Consider the following 24,350-nt stretch of genomic DNA (forward strand, 5'->3'; position numbering starts at 1 on the left):
GTTGTTGCTGTTACTAGCACTCCCAGCTCTGAGGCCATGGCCAGCTGAAAGTAGGTATCTGGGGTTTGTTTAGCTTCTATAATTGAAACATTGTTGCTTCCGGAGCTCAGAGCTGGGCTGCGTCAGGCGGGGAACCTTGGTTTCCTCCATCACTGGAGCAAGCAAGCCTCCTGCTCGCTTCAACTGCGTGGCTGCCGGCTGCCATCTTTGTTGGCAGTTAATTTGCATATCGCCCTGATTAGCCAATGGGAAGCGTAGCGGAGTTACAGTTAATTACCCTTTTTGTCTTTTATTAGATAAGATTCTCCTCTCTCTTCTTTCTTCTTCATTCCTACACTTTCTTCTGTGGTCTGTCTGGTACCCACCCACCTACACACACACACACACACACACACACACTCACACACTCGTCTCTACCTGTTTAACTTGTTTAAATGCAGGGTCTTCATCTCTAGGCCTATCCACTAGAAGCAATCATTCCTTTCTTAGCATTTCTGTAAGACATTATTTACACTTTATCACTTAAAAGGTTGCTTCTCAATCTATGGTGTGTGACACAATCGCACATCAGCCTCTGAGGGTTGACTGAAAATGTTGACTCTTGAGTCCCGACCTAGACCTGCTGAATCAGACCCTGCATTTCACCAAGATCTCAAGATCACCCTTGTTTACATTACTATTTTAGAAGCACTGTCTTAGAACGGATACCCAACTTTGCCTCTCACTTGATTGCTTTTGTGGCAGTGGATTCTGATAGACTGCCTTGTGATGGGGGCTGTCTTCATCTTTCATCTGCAGGGCACAGTGGATGGCTCTGCACACAGCTGAAGCTCTTCTGTGTGTGTTTTTGAATGCAAGCCTGAGCTTTCAATGAGGAGGGGAATGTGAAGGAAACACAGGAATGTAGGATATGTTCGTGATTCTTGTCAGCAAGAAAGCTTTCAAATTGTCTCACTTCTGTCATTGCTGTGGTTACATTTTATAGACCGGGTATAAAAGGGCTCACCCCATTATCAAACCTGTTTTCTCCTCTCACTTCTTTGACAAGTGCCACAGTGATATGGGGTGTTTAAGCTTTTTGAAGCTTATGTGAATTTACTGTCCAAGGACATATATTTAAGGCATAGGGAAACACTGTATTGATATTTTATGAATAAGGTTATAGTTGTACAACTGGCATTATTGTTTGTTTCTAGAATTGGAAGCCTAATCACAAGGTCAGAGTAAGGTCCAGAATCCGATTTTGATACATCTGATCTCAGGAAAATAATATTGTTTCGTTGATTGTATTTGCTTTTTGAAAACTTGGAAAGGGAGAAGGTCCATAATTTCAAAAGGGCTTTTTTGATCTCCCCTTATAGATTCTCTCCCCCATCCTCATCTTTCCTACTTTCCCTGGCATAATGGCTTTTCTTGTCTGTCACTTCTGTCTCTCTTCTAGTTTTACATCTTTGTTTTATAGTTTTCTTATTTATTCCACTCCTTATTCCTATTATCAACACTGTATTACAAAATGTGATTTTTATGATCCTTCACAAACAGCTGAGTGTAACTAATTAGTAAAATTATAATAAACATAATATGAATATAAAAATAAATTGAAGAATTAAGTGAAATAAATATAAACATAATAATAAAATAAGTAAAATAAATATAAGTATAAATAATATAATTATAAATAAAATAAGTAACCAGATGATAATTTAACCTACATAAGAACAAGTCCAGTGGATCTTATGATTTTCTTCCTCTCAGTAAAAATAAAGTTGAATATGTAATTCTATTTTCATCCATTTTGTTAAGATTGTGAAATTGGCCCAGTTGGTGTGGCTCAGTGGTTGAGCATCAACACATGATTCAGTTCGATTCCCTGTCTGGGCATATGCCCTGGTTGCAGGCTAGATCCCCAGTAGGGGGCATGAAGGAGGCAGCCAATTGATGTTTCTCTTTCATTGATGTTTTTATCTCCCTATACCTCTCCCTTCCTCTCTCTAAAATCAATAAAAACATATATATTTAAAAAAATTATAAAATTATTTGAATACTTCTATTTCTATTATTTATTTAGAAGATATTTTCTAGTTCTGTGTTCTCCATGTGGCATTTCAGTGGATGCAAAAAATGAATTATAAAAGTAAAACACAACTAGTTTGCCCTTCAAGACTAAGGTGCTCACATGAAATAGACAGTAGATGCAATACAAGGTAAAAGAGGATACATACTAACACACATGCAACACAGTTATCATTGAGTTTTTGTTCCCAGGAATCCAGGAGGTACTGGATATGCAGAAATGGCAGGAAGTTTACTAGAGCATCGAAGGACTCGTTTTTATGAATACTGGTTACTGTTGTTCACTGTCATATTCTCATCCTCTCTCTTTTTCTCTCCAACTCACTCGCTACCTTCCTCCATCACAAGGCCTCTTTTTCCCTTTTGTCCTTCTGTTATTGTTTTTTTTTTTTTTTGGTCTTTGGTGGACTAATGTTGGTGTAATTTTGATTCTGAAACCAAAAGCCTCAAAAAGAACAGAATTCTGTTTGGAAGGCATTTTATAAACCTTTCCTATGAGATTGTCTGTAGTGAAATTTCTTCCTGTCCTGGATATACAATGAACCACTTATTGGTCTTCAAGATTTCAATACTAACTCATTATTTTAAAATTTATTATTTTTTTCTTCCAGAAATTTATTTGACCATTTTTTCTTGTTTTGCTGCTAGCTTGCAATAACAAGAATTAGTCTTCATTCTTGTGTGTGTCTGTGCTTTATTTTTCCCCCCTAAAATTTATTGTAGTAAATTTTATACTTGCTATAGGCTTAGGAGGTATTGGGAAAATATAATTAAAAACAAAACTTCTCAACCCCCAAAATCCTCTCCACAATGATATGAGAGAAAGAAAATACCTTTATTTTTGAATAAGCATTAAACCAGATGTGATGCATATCACAAGCAAGCCACTAAGAGACTGCAAAGACAGAAAGAAATGTCGCCCTTTTATAAAGCCACACAGCCTATTGCACATGAGTTTTCAAGATGACCAATAACTTGTCTTCAAGTTAGAGGACTTGGGAGCATCATGTATAGCACATAGTCCATCCTGAATTTACTTGGTAATAGGGATGACTACCTAGGTTATTTAATTAGCTTCATCCAAAGGAAAAACAAACAACTTCTCATATCTTTATTTTTAACTGTATTTTATTGTGATAAGAATACTTAATATAAGATCTACGCTCTTTTTTTTCTACTTTATTTTTTTTAAATTTTTTATTACAAAGGGTATTACATATGTGTCCATTTCCCCCCCGCCCTAGACAGTCCCCTAGCCTCCCCTATTCCCCAGTGTCTTATGTCCATTGGTTATGCTTATATGCATGCATACAAGTCCTTTGGTTGATAAGATCTACACTCTTAACAAAATTTTAAGTCTACAATGCATTATTTTTAACTTAGGTATAATGTACGAGCTCACTTAGCTTCCATTGATTCTTAACTTCCATCTCCCCTTCCTCCAGTCCTAGGTAACCACCATTCCACTCTTTGATTCAATTAATTTGACTATTTTATGTTACTCATATAAGTGGAATCATGCAGCATTTCTAATTCTGTTACTGGATTATTCCACTTACTATAATATCCTCAAAGTTTATGCTTCTTGTGGCATATTGAAGAATTCCTTTCATTTCTAAGGCTGTATAATATTATAACATTTTATTTGTCCATTCATTTGTGGATGGGCACTTAGGACTTTTCCACATCTTGGCTTTTGTTAAAAGTGCTGCAATAAATATGGAGTAAAGATATGATTTCAAGATCCCGATTTTAATGTTTTTGGATAAACACTCAGAGATGGGGTTGCTGGACCTGACTCTGTAACTTGGAGAAAGGTGCACCACTGAATTTAGGTTCTTGCCTTCCGATAGAGACTGGGAGATTCACTCCTATCTTGATGCTTACATTTCAAAAAGGTGATCCCCAGGTCTCTGAGAAAGACATTTCTATGGCACAAAGCGGACAAGAGACTTATCTAGTCTTCAAAAGGATTTATCGAAAGTGATGAGAAAGTACCCAATAATTAGTATTTTTCTTAAATAAATGCTCTGACAAAAAGGAGCAGCAGGAAATCATTTCCCTTATTTTCAACAAGAAGAATGAAGCCTCATATTTTTAATTTGTATTTGCTCTTACAGAGCCTAGAACTTATTTTGTGTTTAATGCAATTCAGAATTTAAGTCTTAGTTTTTTTCTGAGTTTATGATCAACCAGAGATTCAGCTGAGGTTTGTCTTCGGCCTTGTGTAACAAATTATATACCTTCCTGTTGGGATCTGATTTGAACATTTGTTCACATTTCTAAATTTTTATTTTTATTTTTTTACTGTGGCAAAATATACATAAAACTTACTATTTTAACCATTTTAAATTAAGTGCATTCACATTGCTATTCAACTGTCATGGCCATCCATTTCCAGAACTTTTACATCTTCCCAAATTTCAACAGAAACTGTACCCTTTTTTAGACACCAACTCCCTGTTCCCTCAGCCACTGGCAAAGGCCACCATTAGCATTTTAATCTACCTGTTAAAAACTACCTGGATGAGATCAGGGGCCACCACAGCGAATTGCAACAACTGGGATGGACCTTGAGAATATCATGCTAAATCAAATAATTCAGGTAGAAAAAGTTGAGAACCATATGACTTCACTCATATGTGGGATTTAAAACTGAAAGCAGCAAATGAACAAACACGAAAACAAGCAAACACAAACCCTCACAGACAGAGACAGCAGTATGGTGGTTTTCAGAGGCAATCAGGGAGGGGAGATAATAAGGGGTAAAAGGAACCAATCAGGGAGGGGAGATAATAAGGGGTAAAAGGAACCAACTCAAAGGACAATGATTTGACTTTGAGTGGTGGGCACACAATGCAATATACAGATTATGTATCATAGGACTGTACACTTAAAACCTATATGATCTTATTAACCAATGTCATTCCAATAAATTGAATAAAAAGGAAACTGCATAGAGAGGAAAAAGAGTCTGTTTGCCCAGGATTCGAAATACAAAAGTATTTTCTTGGGAAACTGATGGGGGGAAAACCACATTACAACCATGAATGTTGTTGGGGGGGCGAGGGGGGAGGGTTAAGCAGGAAAAAAGGAGACATATGTAAAACTTTAGACAATAAAAAACAAAAAAAATATTGAATGTGGTGCCCCCTTTATTCATGAGATGGTACACTAATTATAAATAATCTAAGTCTGTGCCATTCCCAGAAATGTCTCATTCGTGTCAATTCATTTATTTCCAAAGTAATAAAAACTGCTTTTTTAGTAATATATTATTGCTTATAATTCTGGGACTTTACTTATGTAGGTTGACATTTTCTACTACCATTGGTTTAGTGAATCTTTTATCTTTCTTAATCGATCTTTTGCTGTATTTTGTGATATACCGCGAACTAAATAAGGAGCAGTTCCTTCCCCTGTTTTGCTTCTAGCCAACAACGGGCACCGGGGAGAAAGATGTAAAAGCATCGGTGCTGACGATCTGCTGCAATCAGAGAACCTTATTGAAAACCCGGCTTTGCTATTTGATTGCTATGATAGCTTGAGGAAGACACTTCACCTTTTTGCACCTAATTTCTTCATCTTGTAAAACAGGAAAATCATATTCCTTTCTGAATAAGTGTTGTGAATATCAAATAACATAAGACCTGAAAAGACGCACTGGGTATACTGTCAAAGTGTGGATTATTTCTGTTGAATAAGGTACCTGGCAGGGAATTGGAAAATATGTGTTGAATGAACAGATATTGTTCTCAAAGTGAAATTTCTGAGGGTTCTCTCCTCCCCACACATACTCCTGGCCTGCCTGATAACCTCCTGATCATATCCTGCTCCAGGTTTAAAATAACCAGAGCTGTTTAGCTGCTGTTGCTCAGTGGTTGAGCATCTACCCATGAACCAGGAGGTCATGGTTCAATTTCTGTTCAGAGCACTTGCCTGGGTTTCTAGCTTGATCCCCAAGAGGGGGCATGCGGGAGGCAGCCAATTAATGCTTCTCTCTCATCATGTATGTTTCTATTTCTCTCTCCCTCTCACTTTCTCTCTGAAATCAATAAAAATATATATATTAAAAAAATCTCTAGAGTTCACATTTTGAGGATAGATAGAAAGCATCCAAAGGCATGTTTGTTATGTTCTCTCATTGGCTCTTACTTTCTAAGTCTAGCTGCTTCCTCAGAGCTTTAGAGCGGTTAGTTAGAAATACAGTCATCTCCTGGAAAATATCCAGTAGGAAGAAGGGACTTTCCTTTTTCCCCAGCAGCAGCATGCACAGGAAATTTCATGCTGGCCAAAAAAATAATGAGCAGCAGTAATGTTGAATCAGACACTGTGAATTCAAATTCAACAATATTCCAGGGCTAGTCCCAGGAGTCCCCTCTGTGGACACTGGGCAGGAGTCACCGGGGGTCTTCTCTTGTTTAGTGACATCATCAAGCACAGGATAAGTGCAAATGTGCGTATTATAAGACATAACCAAGTCTTACACTGACAAAGCAGATGGCAATCGCAGGATATTCTTGTAAACTGACAGATTTCGGTGAGAACACAACTCCCTGAAGATGATCTGGAGAAGAAGATGAGTGTTGAGAGACCGGAGGTGTGGAAAACAATGGAAAGAGGGATGGTATTTTCCTAGACTGGGGAGCAGCCTGTAGGAACACCCTGCCGCGGGGAGATGATCTGCTACTCCATACAGAAGGGGCCATCATTCAGTACACAGCGCTGAGCACTCTCCGTGTGCCTGGTTTCAGGCTTGGCCCCTGAGACAAGCATCCATCAGAGGTAAGGGTCTCAAGAAAGAAGACATACACATTTAATTGCAGTACAGAATAAAAAATGACATTAATGGAACCAAAGGGAAAGTTGTAGGGAGGATACATTACATCTGGCCAAGAGAAGAAGGGAGGTACTATGAAGGAAATGGCTTTGGAAATAGATCTTGAAGCATGGGCAGTGTCTGTATATGTGAAGATGAGCATGCAGGGCATTCCAGGCAGAGGGATGATTAAGAGGGAAGGGGGGAAAGGGGTGATTTATAGCACTATCTCTATGTGCACCTGTGGCCAGAGTCCAGGTTATATGAGGAGTGAGCAGAAAGGGTTGGATAGGGGAGTTTTGACACCAAATCCAGAATGGCGAACGAAGGCTATCAGGGGAAAAGAATTAAGATGAGCTGTGTGGGAAAATCGATTTGGTCCTTGTCATCAGTCAGCCTTTAAAAGTGTCCTCGCAGCCCTGGAAACTTCCCTGAGGCTTTTACCACCTTCTTGTTTGTGATGTGGTAAACTTTTTTGGGGAGCAACTTTGGAGAATGATATTTTAGTCTGTTTTCAAGCATCAGTGAAAGGAAAGGGTATATATGTTCAAAAAAAACTACTTCTGGTTTTTAGGTCAGCCTAATGAGGAAACATGCATTTCCTCATCTTTCTCTCTTTTCAGAGAAGGGCAGACAATTAAAAATAATAGCTCTTCTAATTTCTTTTAGCATATATTAAGGTCACAGAGGGAAAGGGGTTATTTACTGGGTCTCATCATCTGTACTGTTTCCTTCTATAATTGGAGAAATCATAGCTCCCCCCTGTTTTCCTTTTCTTTCTCCATGGCATCTAATGTTCTGATTTTGCAACAGGCTTCACACATCCAAAATGCTAGAGGTGGAATCATAAGTAACTCCAATTAGCTATACTGACCGAGCATAACATCACTATACTTAAATTCAGCAGCATGTCTTATGTCTCATTTTTGGTAACCATTATGATTTTTTTTCTACATCAGCTTGCCACGGGGATAGCTCAGCAAATTAGAAAATTGATTCGAATTTCCCACTTTCTCCCCCCAATTAAGAATTCATGACCCTTATCTCACTAGGAGTTTTTTTCTAATATGCCCCATGAGAGAATTTACAGGAATTTCTCCAGCTTAGTCTGTTGCCTTATACAGATGAAACCCCTTATTTTTCTGAAAGAACCTCAGTCAGCATTTCTAAACTCTGCCAAGAATCCTAGTGCTTAGAGATATTCTAAACAGAGATTCATAAAGTCAATTAAGTTTGAGGAACACTGTAAATGATTCCTAAGTAATTTAGTTTCACAGCGTACATTAGCATTCTAAAGACCCCCAGAAATCCTGTAGAAAAAGATAACTTTTAACCTCATTTTCACCTAATATTAATCACCCAATGTTTCTCTAAAATGAGGGCACAATACTGAAACATATACAGTCAGTCCTTGGGTTACGTTGGACTCGACGTAGGTCATTTTGTGGTTACGTCGCCATCTCCCATTTATTTATATAAAAAAAAGTTCCATCGTTTCGACATATGTACATATGTGCTTTATGTTTTTTATCATATATTTACCACAAATAAAGGTCAGGAGTTACCTTTCTTTTAATTTTTTTTCCTTTTTTTTACTGTTTCCCTTCATTACTACTGTGTATGTGCTCCATGTGCGTGACGTAGGTGCTTATGTAGGTGGGTTCCTACTGAAAGGTGAACATTGCATTACGTCGCGCCATAGGAATGGATCTCCTATATAACCCGAGGACCGACTGTATATTTTTAAAAGCATTCTATAGAAGCCTACGCTGGACAATATGGATCAATATGTGGCCTTCAGAGGGTCTAACTTAATCCAAGAATACAATTCAAAAAAAATATCAATACCCTTGCATTTAGACAGCTGTATTGAATTCATCATTTGTCTACCAAACAAGATTAATGTGAGGATTTTTTTGTAACTTGGCGATCCTTTAAACCCTGTCTGTATCCACAGAGCTGCTACATCTTATATTATTTTCCTAAATCCGAAGAAACACCAGAGGGGACTGAAATAATAAGACAGTAATTTCGGCTGCAGAATGCAGATCTCGCTGACCCTGTGGGGTTATTGCAGAGTAAGATTAATTATGCAGATGTGCCACCCGAGGCTTTGGAGTTGAAGTCCCCTGTTGTAATTCACTGCAGGATCATTCATGTAGCCAGCATTTTGATATGATTATTATTCCACCACGGTTTTATCCGCCCCTAGACAATTACAGAACCACTTACCAGCATCTCTCATTGATTTCTTATTTAAAATTCCCTGGGCCACGGCAGGCATTCAGGTCCTGTTGTTGGCGACAGCTACAGATCAATGGCATGGAGCAACAGGGGGTTTTCTTTAGGACATGACAGATGCTGAGATTGTTTGCTAAGCAGAAGACAGACATTGGGGGGACTCCAGTAGGAAGCAGTGTTTCTGGGGCCCAATGTCTCTAACACAAACGTTTAAAGTAATGACAGCAAGAGCAGGGAGGATGCGTATAGCAGGAAGATCATGAGATTTGGTGTCAGGATGTCTGAGTTTGAACACTGGTTTCACGATTTATTATCTGGGCCACTTCGGGGAAATCACTACTTTTTCTGTAAATAGTGTTTTCTGAAAATAGTGTTTCTGGGCCCCCATATCTCTAACACAAATGTTTAAAGTAATGACAGCAGGAGCAGAGAGGGAGCACAGAGCAGAAAGATCATGAGATTTGGTGTCAAGAAATGTGAGTTTGAACACCGGTTTCACCATTTATTATCTGTGCCACTTTGGGGAAATCAGTCCTCTTTCTTGTAAAATGAGATTGCTATTAAATACCAAACTGCTGGCAGTCTTTTGAGGTTTAAATGAATATATGTGTGTGTGTGTGTGTGGGGGGGGGGACAACAACTTTGTGAATGGCAAAGTGTTTTAAATGTAGTTTTTGTGCTAATGAGAAAGGCTTCCATTCTTCATCTGGCAGAGTCAGCATAATCAAACATGCCTGTTATGGCCCAGTTGCTTGGGTAATGTCCTGTTGACTCCTCTAATGGCTGGTGCTGCTACCTAGGGCAGAATGTGGTCACCATGCATTGATATGATTAACAGCTTCAAGGAGTGTGTGCCCTTGAAATTATGTGCAGAATAAAATTCCCTTTTCTAATTGCTATGCTTGGTCCATGGTGTTAGGAACTTCATAACTGCAAGATAATACCCATCTAATTAGAATTTTTCAACAACTTTTTCTTCCTGTTCTATGCTCAGTGGAAACAATAAGGCTTACTTTATTTTAATTTTGCCTAAAATGGATTTCTTACTGCATGGGTACATTTTGGAGTGTTACCCATCTTCGGAGTGCAGCAGTAAAGCCCATCTCGTTCAAAGAGGTCTCCTCCCCTCCATACCTTCATAATCCTGTTCTCCATATTAAAATGCTAGTGATTCCTTCCTTAGAGCATGATGGTTGGACTCATTTGTATCCTATATCCTATATAATAAAAGTGCCAGGTCGTTGGGTCGGCCGTTCAACCAATCAAAGCATAATATGCTAATGACATGCTAAGGCCGCTCAATTGCTTGCTATGATGTGCACTGACCACCAGAAAGCAGATGCTCTGACAAGTAGGTTAGCTTGCTGCTGGGGTCCGGCTGATTAGGACTGAGCAAGACAGGCCAGACATGCCCTGGAACCTTCCCGCGGTCCCTCCCTGGCTGGCCAACTTCCTGTGTCCCTCCTCGGCCCTGATCATGCACTGGTGGGGTCTCTCAGCCTGGCCTGCACCCTTTCGCAATCCGGGACCCCTTGGAGGATGTCAGAGAGCCGGTTTTGGCCTGATCCCGTAGGGCAGGCCAAGGGACCCCACTGGTGCACGAATTTGTGCACTGGACCTCTAGTACTTAATAATAGCAAATACAGCTAAACTGCTTTGTACAGTTAAAGAAATAACAGCAAATATTCTTTTAGGTATTTTATATAATGTTAACACATAATTCTGTCAACAAACAGATAAGTAGGCACTGTTATTCTCTCTATTTTACAGTTGAGGAAATTAAGGCACAGACAGAATAAGTAACTTGCTAAATATTTCACAGATACTAAGTGGCAGAGGCGGGGATTGGAGCATTGAACTCAAAGAATTCAGCTTTTAACTACACTGTTATAATTAGCAACATGCATGCTGGAGATCCCTACTAGGTTGTGAGTTCCTGGATGCCTGGGCATGTTAAAATCTGTTTCATCCTTTAGCATTTAGCACAGAAGGTCCACATAGTAGGTATTCAGTGACTGTTCATTAGCTTTGCATTGGGAGCGGGGGGGTTGGGGGGAAGCTCCTGAAAGGTTTATGGTGCATCCACAAAATGCCTCATTTGTACTGTCAGTATACATATATTTTTAGTATATGTTTCACCCTCTTGCTTAATTTTCTTGTCAAAGCATTTTCAAAGCTCCCACTGCACACTGCTTGAGCACCTCTCTGGGAGGGTACTGTTTTTTCTAAGTGGCTGTATGGTGAAGATAAGGCATACTTGTTGAAATTAGGGTCACTTGAATCTTCAGTACTTTATGGATCAATACATAACAGCCCTATAAAATTCCCAGAATTTCTCATTCTGCTGAAAGGGCAATTGCATGCTCTTGCTTTATTTGCAATAAAGTCACCAAATGTCAAATGCGTATGTAAAGATCTGTGCACCAGAGCCCCCACCCTGCCCCTCCATCCAGAGCGATTTGGTGGGCTGAGGTCACATCTCAGACTACAGGACTGGTGGGTGCCCATTGCCATCTGTCAGGATAATCCTGGTGTCCAAAAATCAGTGAAAGAAGCCATAGAATTTTCTCAGCAGGGCCACAGACTCACACAGAACTCCTCAGTGTTAGTTCAGAAGGGGATTTTCTTTAACACTTTAGATACAGAGAGATAGGATTTTCTTTAAAACTCTCTAGTTTGGGCTTATGTGTTCCCAGGAAGACTTGGAGTATTGTCTTTGCATTTCAGGGACAATTGGAGTTGGGATGGGAGGATACCTGGTGGGGCTTGCTCTCCAGCAGACAGAAAGCCTGAAGGCAGAGGCTGTCCTGAGGTCCCTGGGTTTTCCCACAGTTGGCACTGTGTCGGTCTGGAATGCAGTGAGACTTCCGTGAAAGTTCTGATGTAACATTTGCCTTTAACTCTTTTTTTAAAAAACAATATATTTTTATTTATTTCTGAGACAAAGGGAAAGAAAGAAACATCAATGATGAAAGAATCATTGATTGGCTGTTTCCTGCACACCCCCTCCTGGGGATTGAGCCTATAACCCAGGCATGTGCCCTTGACTGAAATTGAACCTGGGACCCTTCAGTCCCCAGGCAATGCTCTGTCCACGGAGCCAAAGCGGCTAAGGTTGACTTTAACTCTTCTTAATCAAACTAGTTGTGGAAATAGAGGCACCGGGATAATTAAGTGCAGAGGCAAAGTCACACAGCCAGTTAATACAAAAGTCAGTACTGGGACCCAGACTCACCCTCCTCCCTGCTCTGTTTGTCTGTGTAATTGATACGGAGGAGCCCTTGGGGCTGTTTGAGTAGCTGAAGCTGCTGATGCTTCCAGGTCCCTGAGCAGGTGGGCATGTGATGTGTGATGCTCTGGTCTGATAGATGATCCCTGGCAAGCCGATCTTTTTTCTCCTGACAGAAGCAGGAAGATGACATGGGGATATGCTCTTGTAAAAGGATAGCCGACTGTGTTGTGAGACCAAGAATGGCTCAGATCCAGTACAGTCCTATGTCTAAGGCAGGCTCACTTTTTAGGCAGTGCATCTTGATGAGAAGTCACATCTGTTTACAGCCATCCCTGGAGAAGACTGGATCCTGTGGACGACCGTTAGCCCAGCTCAGGAATCTCATGTGCATGTGATTACCTGTATAAAATAAAGCATCAACGCCCTGACTGGTTTGGCTCAGTGGATAGAGCATCGGCCTGTGGACTGAAAGGTCCCAGGTTTGATTCCGGTCAAGGGCATGTACCTTGGTTGCAGGCACATCCCCAGTAGGAGGTGTGCAGGAGGCAGCTGATCAATGTTTCTCTCTCATCGATGTTTCTAACTCTATCTATCCTTCTTCCTTCCTCTCTTTAAAAAAAAAAATCAATAAAATATATTAAAAAAATAAAGCATCAATGCCTCATATCTGCATCATTCTTCACTGTTTATGAAGCTTTTCCATCAAATCTAATTTGATCTTTAAAGCAGCTCATGAAGCAAATATTTGTTATACTATTTCACTGATAAGGACACCAGGATCCACAGGGGTTGAGTAAATTATTCCAGGGCACACAGTTCAGGAGTGACCAACAGCAAACTAAACAGAGGTGGACTGTGTCCTAGGAGGTCGTTGTTGTTTTTCTTCTATTACCCCACAGTTATGTGTTTATTGTACAAAAGCATTGGGCTGTGTACTGTGGACACAAACTTGGAGTCCTAGTCCAGAAAGGGATGGGAAAAGAGAAAAACCTAAATAAAACAGATCAGCACAGAAATTCCTCAGGGCTCTAAAGGAGAAACAGATACCTGCCCAGTTTTTAGAAAAGGCATTTTGTACTTCAGCCAGCGGCAAGATAAAGAGAACTGGGAAAGGATGCAGAGGGGAAGGGCAGCTGTGAGAAGGTTAGCATTCATTTCCTTTCTCTGGTTGCCAGTATGGTCTCAAGTAGAGTTGAATGATTTTGGAAAGCATCTGCATCTTATAGACTGAGAATTGATCTGGGAATTAGAGCCTGGGTTCTCCCTTCTCTCATTAGAGCTTTCACTCTATCAGTATTCCCAATGAAACCTTGAGAGGTTGAATGCATGAAAGAGGGGTTCATGGTCAAATAACATGGTTAATGCAGTGTTAAAAAAAGTCAACCACGATATTTACTTGGTAGATTACCAGAGCTTTTTAAAAGCTAATGTGTTCTGTGAGTATTCAAGACAGAGCTATGTGACATGTTATTTTTCAAATTCAATTTGGCCACTTGGTCCTTTGGTAGAGTGCAGACTATGGGATATGGCCATTTCCATCAAACACTTCAGTGTGATTATAGTGTACTTGAACATCGATTTGTTCTTTTCTCTATTTTTTCCTTTTGTATTTATAAGTCCGTTTTTGCTCCTAAACGGTGTGAACTGGGATTATAAAAACCGTTGTGTTCATTTCTTTAAACTGCAGTTTTTGTTAAAGTGTGTGAAAGAAAGACCCAATAAATACTTCTTGATTTGAACAAAATTTGATTCTGTAAATGCAGGAGCTGGAGTGCACAGTTTTTATGGAGAAATCTATGAAGGCTCGACCACAGTTTTGTTACCTGTGGCCTCCCTAACAGTCTGCAGATGGTGTCTTTCTCCGGAGAGCCTCACAGACAGAATCGTGATCTTCAGACCATTCCTTTGAATCAGGTTATTAATGTCAATGTTGTTATATGAAATGTAAAGGAAGAAAACCTCAGGCTAAGAAGCTACTCTATGCTGGGAAACGTGATGACTTTCCTAACCTGGAGGTGACTAGATCTTGGTTGAGAAGGTGATGTGACTGGTTTGTGTCAGTGGTGGGTTATAATACCACCCAGCTCTCTACTTGAACTTCCCGTGACATCGCAGTTTCCCCGAGAGCAGAGAGGTCTTCTGTGATGCTGTTCCCTTGCCGTGGGACCAACAGTTCCAGGAGGACAGGGACATTTTTCTCCCCTCCTTTTTGCCCAGACCTTGAGAAATATATGTTGTGTGAATTAGAAGAAATGTTGCATATATTCATCATAAATATCCAGCCCCTCCCCCAGCCTTAAAGTTTTCCGAGATGACTTCCTACCACATTCTGTGTTGGATTTTAAGCTGCTTTCTTTATTTAAAAGGCTGTACATAATGTTGTCCAGTGCCTTTTACTAACCTTTCCCTGTTGGTTTAAACCATCCTTTAACTTAAATCAAGCAAAATTTTTCTAGACTTTTTATGCAAGCATGACATATTAATGGTAAAGTATATAAATACTAAGCATACAGATTGATGAACTTTTACAAACGCATCATCATGCAACCATCATCACACTAAGAAATAGAACATGACCAGACCTTAGAAACTTCAATCTTACGACTGCCTACCAATATTGCCAAAAGCAATCCAGCAATTAAATTAAGTTATAAACTAAGCAATTTATAGCATATTTTCATTTTGATTTTAAAGTCTCCACCACTTTGGATTCTTTCAAATTTAAACAAAACAAAACAAAAAATCCCAAGGTATTTATAATGTCATAACAGCTTATATGAGTGTGTAATTATAGCACTTTATAATTACAAAGTCTTCTTTCACATGTCACATCATTTGGTCCTTGACAACCGTCCTAGGAGATAGGGCAGAAGTTTTTACTTCCATTAAAAAAAAAAAGAAGAAGAAGAAGTATTTGAGAATAGAGAAGAGAAATTTACTTGACTACGATTTCTCCATGTTCAAGTTTTATTATGTTATATAGATACTAGACTTATTAGGGTGAGGTATATGAATGTCTAATCACAATGTTGTACATCCTTAACTGAAAAGTAAAAAAATTCATTGTAGAGCATATTATAACAATTGTGGTTTTCCTGTAAGTTAGAGAGGACTGACTTATAATTACACATGTATTCTCTGAAATATTTGGGGGACAGAACATTAAATTTGGACCTAGGATACTAAACAAAGTGTAGGACATGGCAAGTTTTTTTTCCCAGTGGTCAATAGTCAACTCAAAAAATTAACCTGTGGCCGAAACCGGTTTGGCTCAGTGGATGGAGCGTCGGCCTGCGTACTGAAGGGTCTCAGGTTCGATTCCGGTCAAGGGCATGTACCTGGGTTGCGGGCACATCCCCAGTGGGAGATGTGCAGGAGGCAGCTGATCGATGTTTCTCTCTCATCAATGTTTCTGACTCTCTATCTCTCTCCCTTGCTCTCTGTAAAAAATCAATAAAATATATTTTTTAAAAAATTAACCTGTGTTCTTCTTTGTAAATAATATTAATGGTAGCTCACATTTGTCTGCTGCTTCACAGTTTCTCAAGTGTACTATCTCATTTACTAAGAGTTAATGATACCCAGCCTTTACTGAGAGATACTATGTTCATGGACAGTGCTAATCACTCCGTGGGGATTATCAAGTACACTCCTTCCAAAACAATTGTTGAGGCAAGTATTAGTCCCTATTGCCCCCATGCAAAACTCCTGCTTCAGTATCTCAAAGTACAGAAAACTTAATCATCAAATTTTCCACCCACTAGGAAAAGGGTACACAGAAATACTCTTCTTGTCCTCACTGAAAAGGGTACATGAATGCCTAGCTTGTCTATCTTAAATTAGTCATCAATGCAGTGACCAGGAAATATACTTCATCTATCTAAGTGGTTGCTGTGAATATTCTTTTCTTCTTCTCTGAGGCTGTCCAAGATCAAACAGTTAAACTTAGAACTTCAAGTTCAGTTCTCTTTCACTTTCATCTCACTGAAAAAACTAGTTCTATTTCTCTTTGTGATATTTCTTCCCTCACTCCACAGGACATGGTGCTATTCAGAATATTAAAGAACAAAAGGGAATCAATGTGCTCATATCCTATTCCAAACTTTGAAAGACTGCAGGTGGTATGTTATGTTATATATGTCTCCTCAGATTTTCAAAGACTTTGAAGGTATTTAGAAAGAAAGGGAGAGGCAGTAGCTAATGTTTTCTGGTGTGAACTTGGACTCTGCTGGTTGTATCAAGGTTAACAACTTTGGCTTGATATGCTGAAAGTTGGGATAATTCATTGATCTCCCTATGTTCCTGGACTGCTAGAATTTTCTGGAATATTCAGTACTTAATGACAGGACTCTTGTTATTTTTAAAGTAAACATTGAAAATAGAAACCGTATTTAAGTTAAAACAGCTTTATTTAAACTATCTAGAGGGGTTCACAAATCATTTGTGGATATTTTTAAAGGAAAGATCATGTCACTTAAAATATACTTTAATCAATATACAATAAAATAGACTTTTTTGAATTAGAGCCCTATGAATAATAACTCATGTATCAATTCATTTAATCACTGCCCCAATCAGGATATGGAACTGGTCTATCCCCCAAATAACTCTTTTGTGCTATTTATCCTTGTACGGTCACACCCTCATATGACCTCTAGTCCCTGATCTGTTCTCTATCACTCTAGTTTTGTCATTTTGGGAATGTAATTTAAATGGAATTAGACAGATAGTAACCTATCTAGACAGGCTTTTTTCACTTAGTATAATGCTTTTGTGATTCATCCAAGTTGTTGTTATCAACAGCTCATCACTTTGTATTGCTGAAAAGTAGTCTATTTTTTAGATGCACCAGACTTTGTTTATCCGTTTGCCTGTTGAAGGATGTTTGAATTGTTTCCAGGTTTGGTAAATTAATAATAGAACTGCTGTGAACATTTGTGTATTGGTTTTTGTGTGAACACCAGTTTCCACTTCTCTTGGATAAATCCCGAGGAGTGGGATTGCTAGACCCTATGGGAAGAATATGTACAACTTTATAAGAAACTGCCAAATTATTTTCCAGAGGGGCTGTACCATTTGGTAGTTTCAGCAGTAGGGAGTTCCAGTTGCTCTGTATTCTCTTTAGCACTGGTATTTTGTGTAGTCGTATCTATTTTTGAGGGTTTCATTTGCATTTTCCTTATGGCTAATGACTTGAATATCTTTTCATGTGTCAGTTTTCCTTCGGAATAGAGTAAGTCTCCCTGTACTCAAGGGGGATATGTTCCAAGAAGCCCAGTGCATGCCTGAAATCAGGGATAGTACCAAAACCTAAATATAATATGTTTTCTTTTCTCTGTAGGATACACACATTTTCACTTAAAGGAAGCACTTTACGGCTTCATTACTTTACTAGTATAGCATCACTACTCCTGTGCTTGGGCCTATTACTAAGTAAAATATGGATTACTTGAAAACAAGCACTGGGGCCACTAAGTGACCAACAGGCAGGATACACAGGGCAAGGGGAGGATTCACATCGTGGGCAGGATGGAGTGGGACAGTAAGAGATTTCCTTAAGTTACTCAGAATGGTGTACTATTTGAAATTATGAATTGTTTATTTCTGGAATTTTCCATTTAATATTTTTGGACCATGGTTGACTGTCAGTAACTGAAACCATGGAATGTGAAATCACAGATAAGGGGGATCAGCTGTATCCTATTAGGTAAAGTATCTCTTTAAGATTTTTGACATTTTAAAATTGGGTTGTGTTTAGTGTGATTCCTACAACTTCATTCTTCTTTTTCAAATGGTTTGTAATATTTAAGGCATTTCTCTTTCCATATAAATTTCATAATCTGCTTGACTTTACCTGTAAGCAAAATCTTGTTAGGATATTTTGTTGGAATGTCATTAAATCTGTCAATTAATTTTGGGGGGAAATTGACATCTTTTCTATGTGGAGACTTTTAGTTCATGAATATGCTATGTTTATTGTATTATTTGTTACTATTATAACAAATTAACAGAACTTAGTGTCTTAAAACAACTCTTTTTATATTACAATTTCTGTTGCTCAGAAATCCAGGTACAGTGTGGCTTATCTGGTCTTTGTTTAGGGTTTTACAAGGCTAAAGTCAAAGTGTCATCAAGGCTGGGCTCCTTTCTGGATTATCTGGGGAGAATGCACTTCCAGAGTTGTTGGCAGAATTCTATTTTCTGTGGTTGTGGGACTGAAGTTTCCTACTGACTGTCAACTCTGTAAGGCCACCTGTATTCCTTGACATGTTTCTACAGCTGTCTTTAAATCTCATAGGCTTTTGAGTTGTTTTCTTGCTTTGCTTTTCTCTGCTTTGTTCTTCTGCTGCATCTCTCTGACTTTAACCAGGGAAAGTTATTTGCATTTAAGGGCTCATGTGATAGATTGGGCTCACTTGAATAATCCAGAATAACCTTCCAACATTAATATTCATAACTTTAATTATATTTATAACATCCCTTTGGTTAAGTAAGATAGCATAATAGATTCCAGGGATCTAAGGCATGGGGCCATTCTGCCAACCACATAATTCCATTTATTTAGGTCTTCTTTGATTGCTTTTATCAATGTTTTATAAATATCAGCATACAGATCTTGTACAGGTTTGGTTAGACTTTAAGCTAAATATTTCATTTTTGTTTTAATTAAAAGTGGTTTCTGTTTTCCATTGCCAGTATATACTAATATGTTTAACTTTTGTGTGTTGACTACATATTCTGTGACTTTACTTATTCATTTCTATTTTTAATAGGTTCATTAAGATTTTTTTATGTTGAAAATTATGTCATCTGTGAATAGTCTTATTGCACTGATTAAGACTTTGGGAATGAAGTACAAAGAATGAGCATCCTTGCCTTGCTCCTGATCTTAGTGGAAAAGCCTTCAGTCTTTCAACATATGATGCAATGTTCGCTGTAGGTTCTTTGCAGATGCTCTTTATTGGTTTCAGGAAGTTCCCTTCTAATTTTAGATCGCTGAGAGGTTTTCTTTCTATTATGAATGATGTGGAATTTTGTCAAATGTTCTTCCTGCCTCAATTGATATGATCATGAGATCTTTCTTAGATTTTTCAAATACTGAAACTAGCCTTGCATTCTGGAATAAACTCTGCTTGGTTATGGGATTTCTATAGATTTCTTTTTTTGTGCACTGTCTGTGGCAGGTTTTAGAATCAGACTAATGTCTCATAAAGTGAATTGGTAACTGTCTTGTCATCTGTTTTCTGGAAGACATTATGTAGAATTGATATTATTTATTTTTTAAAATGTTTGATTGAATTCACCAGTGAAATCATCTGAAGCTTGGGAATTTATTTTTTGGAAGGTTACTAACTGCAAATTCAATTTCTTTTAATAATAGGATCAATGAAAGGATCTATTTTATTTTGAATGAGCTTGGGTAGTTTGTGGTTTTTAAGATGTTTGTCCATTTCATCTAAATTGTAAATTTATGTGCCTAAGGATTTGAACATTGCCTTATTACCATTTTAATGCCAATGTAACCAGTAGTGATGTATCATCATTCATTCCTGACATTAGGGATATGTGCTTTATTTTTGTTCTTGGTTCATCTAGCTAGAGGTATAGCAATTGTATTGTTCTTTTCAAAGTACCAACTTCTGGTTTTATTATTTTTTTCTGTCTTAAAATTTGGGCTATTTACTCTTTATTATTTTCTTCATTTTTGATTGGTTGGTTTATTTTTCTCTTCTCTTTCCAAGTTCTTAAAATGGGAGATAAGATTACAGGCTTGAAGTCTTTCTTCTTTTTTAATGTAGGCCTGTAGTTTCTTGGATTATCCTGTACACACTTCTACAACTGCATCCCACTTATTTTGATATGCTGTTTCTTTCACTTTTGTTCAGTTCAAAATATTTTCTAATTTCCTTGTTTGATCCATGGATTATTTAAAGTTATATTTCTTAATTTTGAAGTGTTTGGAGGTTACCCTGTTATTTTTCTTTTATTGATTTCTTGTTTAATTATGTAGAGAGAAGATTGACTTTAATTCTTTTAAATGTGTTAAGGTGTGTTTTCTGATGCATGGGGAGACTCATATGTACTTGAAAATAATGTGCCATTCTTTAACTTTTAGAGTCCTCAAATAGTTGCTCCACGTATTATTCCTAAATTTACAACTGCAATTCATTGATAATGACAGGGTGGAGTTTGCTTGTTTTGTTTGACCCAGAATCAGAGTCTTTCATGTCACTTTGCTGAAACTTTTTCATTGATAAATTCTAGATTCTGGAATATTTTGACCTTCTATGGGTCAAAAAACTAGAAAACAGATAAAAAATTGATGATGAAAATACCTCTGATTTTTACGTAAATGCTATCTCCTTTTCTATAAAATGGGATAATTAATCTGGCCTATGTCCTTCAAAGACTTATTTGTTATAGCTGTACAAGACCTGCTCAGTAAGTTAGACAAGGGAAAAAGGACCTGGGTCGGATCAGTACTCAAGCAAGCAATATGGCTGCAGGGCTAACCTCACACAGGGATGACCTGCCAGGTTTGTGCCTTGGTGTTAGTGGCCATGTTTTCAGTAGGCAGGTTATAGCAAAGGGTGTCTGTTGGCCAGGAATGAAGCAGGTGATACCAGCTTCATGGTTACAAGAGGCTTATCCAGTTCAGAGAACACCTTACAAGGCACAGGGTGCAGGCTCCTGGAAAAGTGCTGAAAAACACCAGGTTGAAGGTCCAAGTCCCGACCAGGCTCATGGGCTTCAAAGAGTAGCCATGATCTGAATATAGAGCTATAAGTGGAATCAGGAAACTGAGGGAGAAATCAGTTCTGTGGACTATTGAAATGCTGATGTGCAGAATAAAGGCTGAGCAAGTGGTCAGTTAGAAAAATTACCATCCTTGGGGAAGCAAAACTAGTTTTAGCCTGTTACCAGCTGCTCAGTGAGATAATCCAGGGCTAACTCAGAGATGAGACCCTAGCGCTTATTGAGCCTAGGAGAATGCAGAAAATAGAAAGCTTCATATGCAGGGGTCGATGTTAAAGTTCTGAGTGCATGTTAGCTGTCATTATTAACATTGTTGTTGATAGGGGAGACCTAAGTACATATTTGAAACTTCTCGCTAGGTGATATAGGCATCCAATTGTTTCCTGATAAACCAGGAAACAATGGCATTGACTATGAGAGAAGTACCAAAACCTCAGAAAGGAAGTATAAACATGATCATATAGTAAATAAAATGGATAATGCAAGAGAGGCTAACTGGAAATTTATTATATAAAAGTTTCAATCATCTGAAGCAAGGGTAGAGTCTGTTAAAGTCTACTACAGTAATCTAAAGCTACACTGTAATTCAGACCATGAGAAACCATGTGTCATTAGGCAGGTTTCTTTTCTTTCTGACAGTTTCTCCATCTCTGCAAATACCCAGTACTCCATCCCCCCAAGAAACAAGAAACAAGTGGGTTAGAGCATTGGCCTGATATGCCAAGGCTGCAGGTTCAATCTCTGGTCAGGGCGTATACAAGAAGCGACCAATGAATGCATAAATAAGTGAAAGAACAAATATCTCTCTCTCTCTCTCTCTCTCTCTCTCTCTCTCTATCAATCAATAAATACTCCCTATTTTTTAAAAAGTGTATTACTAGTCACAATAATAAAATTCTTAGGCAGAATGCAAGATGATGTTAAATGAACCTGCCTTCTTAGAGAGGTCGCAGACCAGCCAACCTCCTCCCACTAACCTCGGTACCTTTAGTCTGTCAAAAACAGCCGACACAATCACATTTTCTTCTCAGTCTGCTTTATTCTAATTCATCACAGGGCCAGACTGACCCTGGACTTGTCTTTGCACACAAGTTATCTTTTGATTAGCTTTACCTTGGTGACCTGACTCCTTGCTACCTCTGGCATAATCCAGTTACTCATGAGAATATCAATTAAGGTCCTCAATCACCCTAATTAGAATGTCTTCTAAGTGTTGCTTTAGGAATAGTATTAGGGCTGAAAGTACTGTGCCCTGAATCTGAAATGAAATATCTAGTTGCTCTCCACTGACAAGGATTAATGCAGAATTATTAATTAATTTAATTAATGACTTGGATGAGGACCTAGGTGGCATGCTGATCAAGTTTATAGATGACACAAAGCTAGGAGGATAACAATTACTGGGATGACAGACTAGGGAGCCAAAATGATTTCAAGACAGAATTTAGTGGCAATCCATCTAATACGTGCCTGGAAGAATGATCTCCATTAGGCAGAACTGGATGTTAATATCACTCCTCTAATCAGAATCCTTCAATGATTCCCCTATTTGCTGTTAAAATTAAATCCCAAGTTCTTAAGCTGCTACTCAAGTCCATGTTATATTGTAATCCTAACTCTTCCTGCTTTCCAACAAAATCTTCTATATAGTACTTTTCCTAATACCCTGTGCTTGAGCCAAACTGAATTATTTATGGACTCTTTCCTATTTATGGTCCATTTCTCCCTATCTTTGAGCATTATTCTCCATTGAGCTTCCTTTCCACAGACTTTCATTCTGCCTCACTTTTAAATTTCCAAACCAGTTCTTGCTAGTTCAAAAGCTACCTCTTACATTTAGTCTTCTTTGATTGCCTTAGCTAGAGTCATCTCTGTCTTTTTGCTAATCTTCAATTACACTTATCTGTTCCTCTCTGACTATTTTATCACTATTTACTCTGTACTGCAGTTATTTTGTGTACACATTTTAAGGCTCTGCTAAACTCTGCCTGGTGCTAGAATGTCTGCATGCTAAATCTTTACATATCCTATAGAGCTTCTGCATGCGTGTTGCTCATAGCTGATGACATTGAAGTGGTTTGCATGTGGTTTATTTCTTCTACTGTAAAGAAGTGTCCTTAGAGGAGGTCATGCATCTAACTTACTAGAGGCCCCTACAGTTATATCAAAGAGACGTATAAGCAGAAAGTCTTCAATATATGTTTTACTGAACAAAGGAATGATGGAGAGAAGAGTTCCCTAAGGTAATAGTATTTGAATAGGAAGGGAATGGTGGTGATAAGAAAGATGCATTTAATCTTTGAAATTAAACAGTTATTAAGATATAATCAACTCACCTGTTTTGTGTATGGTCATGTTAAAGGAGGAAGCATAGTATAAACCAGAGATTTCTAATAATGTGTGGTCAAGAGAGGTGATAGGGGTTAGAAACTTGCATTGCCTTTTAAAGTCACTACACACTGTGTGGATTTCTTGGACAGTATTAGTTTACACCTATTGTTTCAGTATAATACTCTTAGAATTGTCCCATTTAAATGCTGTTACATGGTCACCCTATTAATCAAGTAACTCTTTGAACTTTTAAGACTGGTGGGCCCTGTGGTTGTAAAGCTTATGACATATGCTAATGTTTGGGATAATAATAGTCTTATAGTTAGCCAGATATGGGTATAAAACTCATCTCTGTCACTTACTAGAAATATGATCTGGACACATATCCAAGACCTCTGATGAGCACCCTTACATATGACTGTTGTGTTCAAAAGTGAAAAGGGAGATCTACAGTATGAAATTTTTCAGTAATGCAAATATTTCAGTATTTATAACCAGGGGCCAGATATGTCTAGGGCATTAGGGAAATAAATATTTCACAGAGTTGTTAAATCTTCAGGCCTTCTGCATTAAAGATCACACAACCAAAAGTAAGGGCATGGTTCTTGCTGGTTGACTGTTCCAACTGGTTATCAATAGAGAGGCTCAAGATCACAGGAATTGGATTTAAGACTCATCATTTATTTTTTCAAGTGAGAAGAGGAAAGCAGCCACAACAGGGCATGTGGTTTATATATTCCCCTTTACTATAAATTCATAGTGTGGTGGAATTCTGACCAAGTCAGATTTCAGGATTTCTAGATTTCCTGTTTATCACGAAGAAGAAAAATTGCCTGGATTATAAAATACTTCCAGTTGGGAACAGACCAAAGGAATGTAAAGAAGGGAAGAAGATCA

The 24,350-nt window shown here is 38.3% G+C and overlaps 1 long non-coding RNA gene across 1 annotated transcript in view; it reads left to right on the forward strand.

Annotated features, from left to right (window-relative positions):
- Nucleotides 1–24,350, forward strand: part of LOC107183418 — a 52,630-nt gene that overhangs the window by 25,036 nt on the left and 3,244 nt on the right. The window lies entirely within an intron of this gene.

The sequence above is a fragment of the Myotis davidii genome, unplaced genomic scaffold (assembly GCF_000327345.1).
Source record: "Myotis davidii unplaced genomic scaffold, ASM32734v1 scaffold41, whole genome shotgun sequence".
Taxonomy (NCBI): Eukaryota; Metazoa; Chordata; class Mammalia; order Chiroptera; family Vespertilionidae; genus Myotis; species Myotis davidii.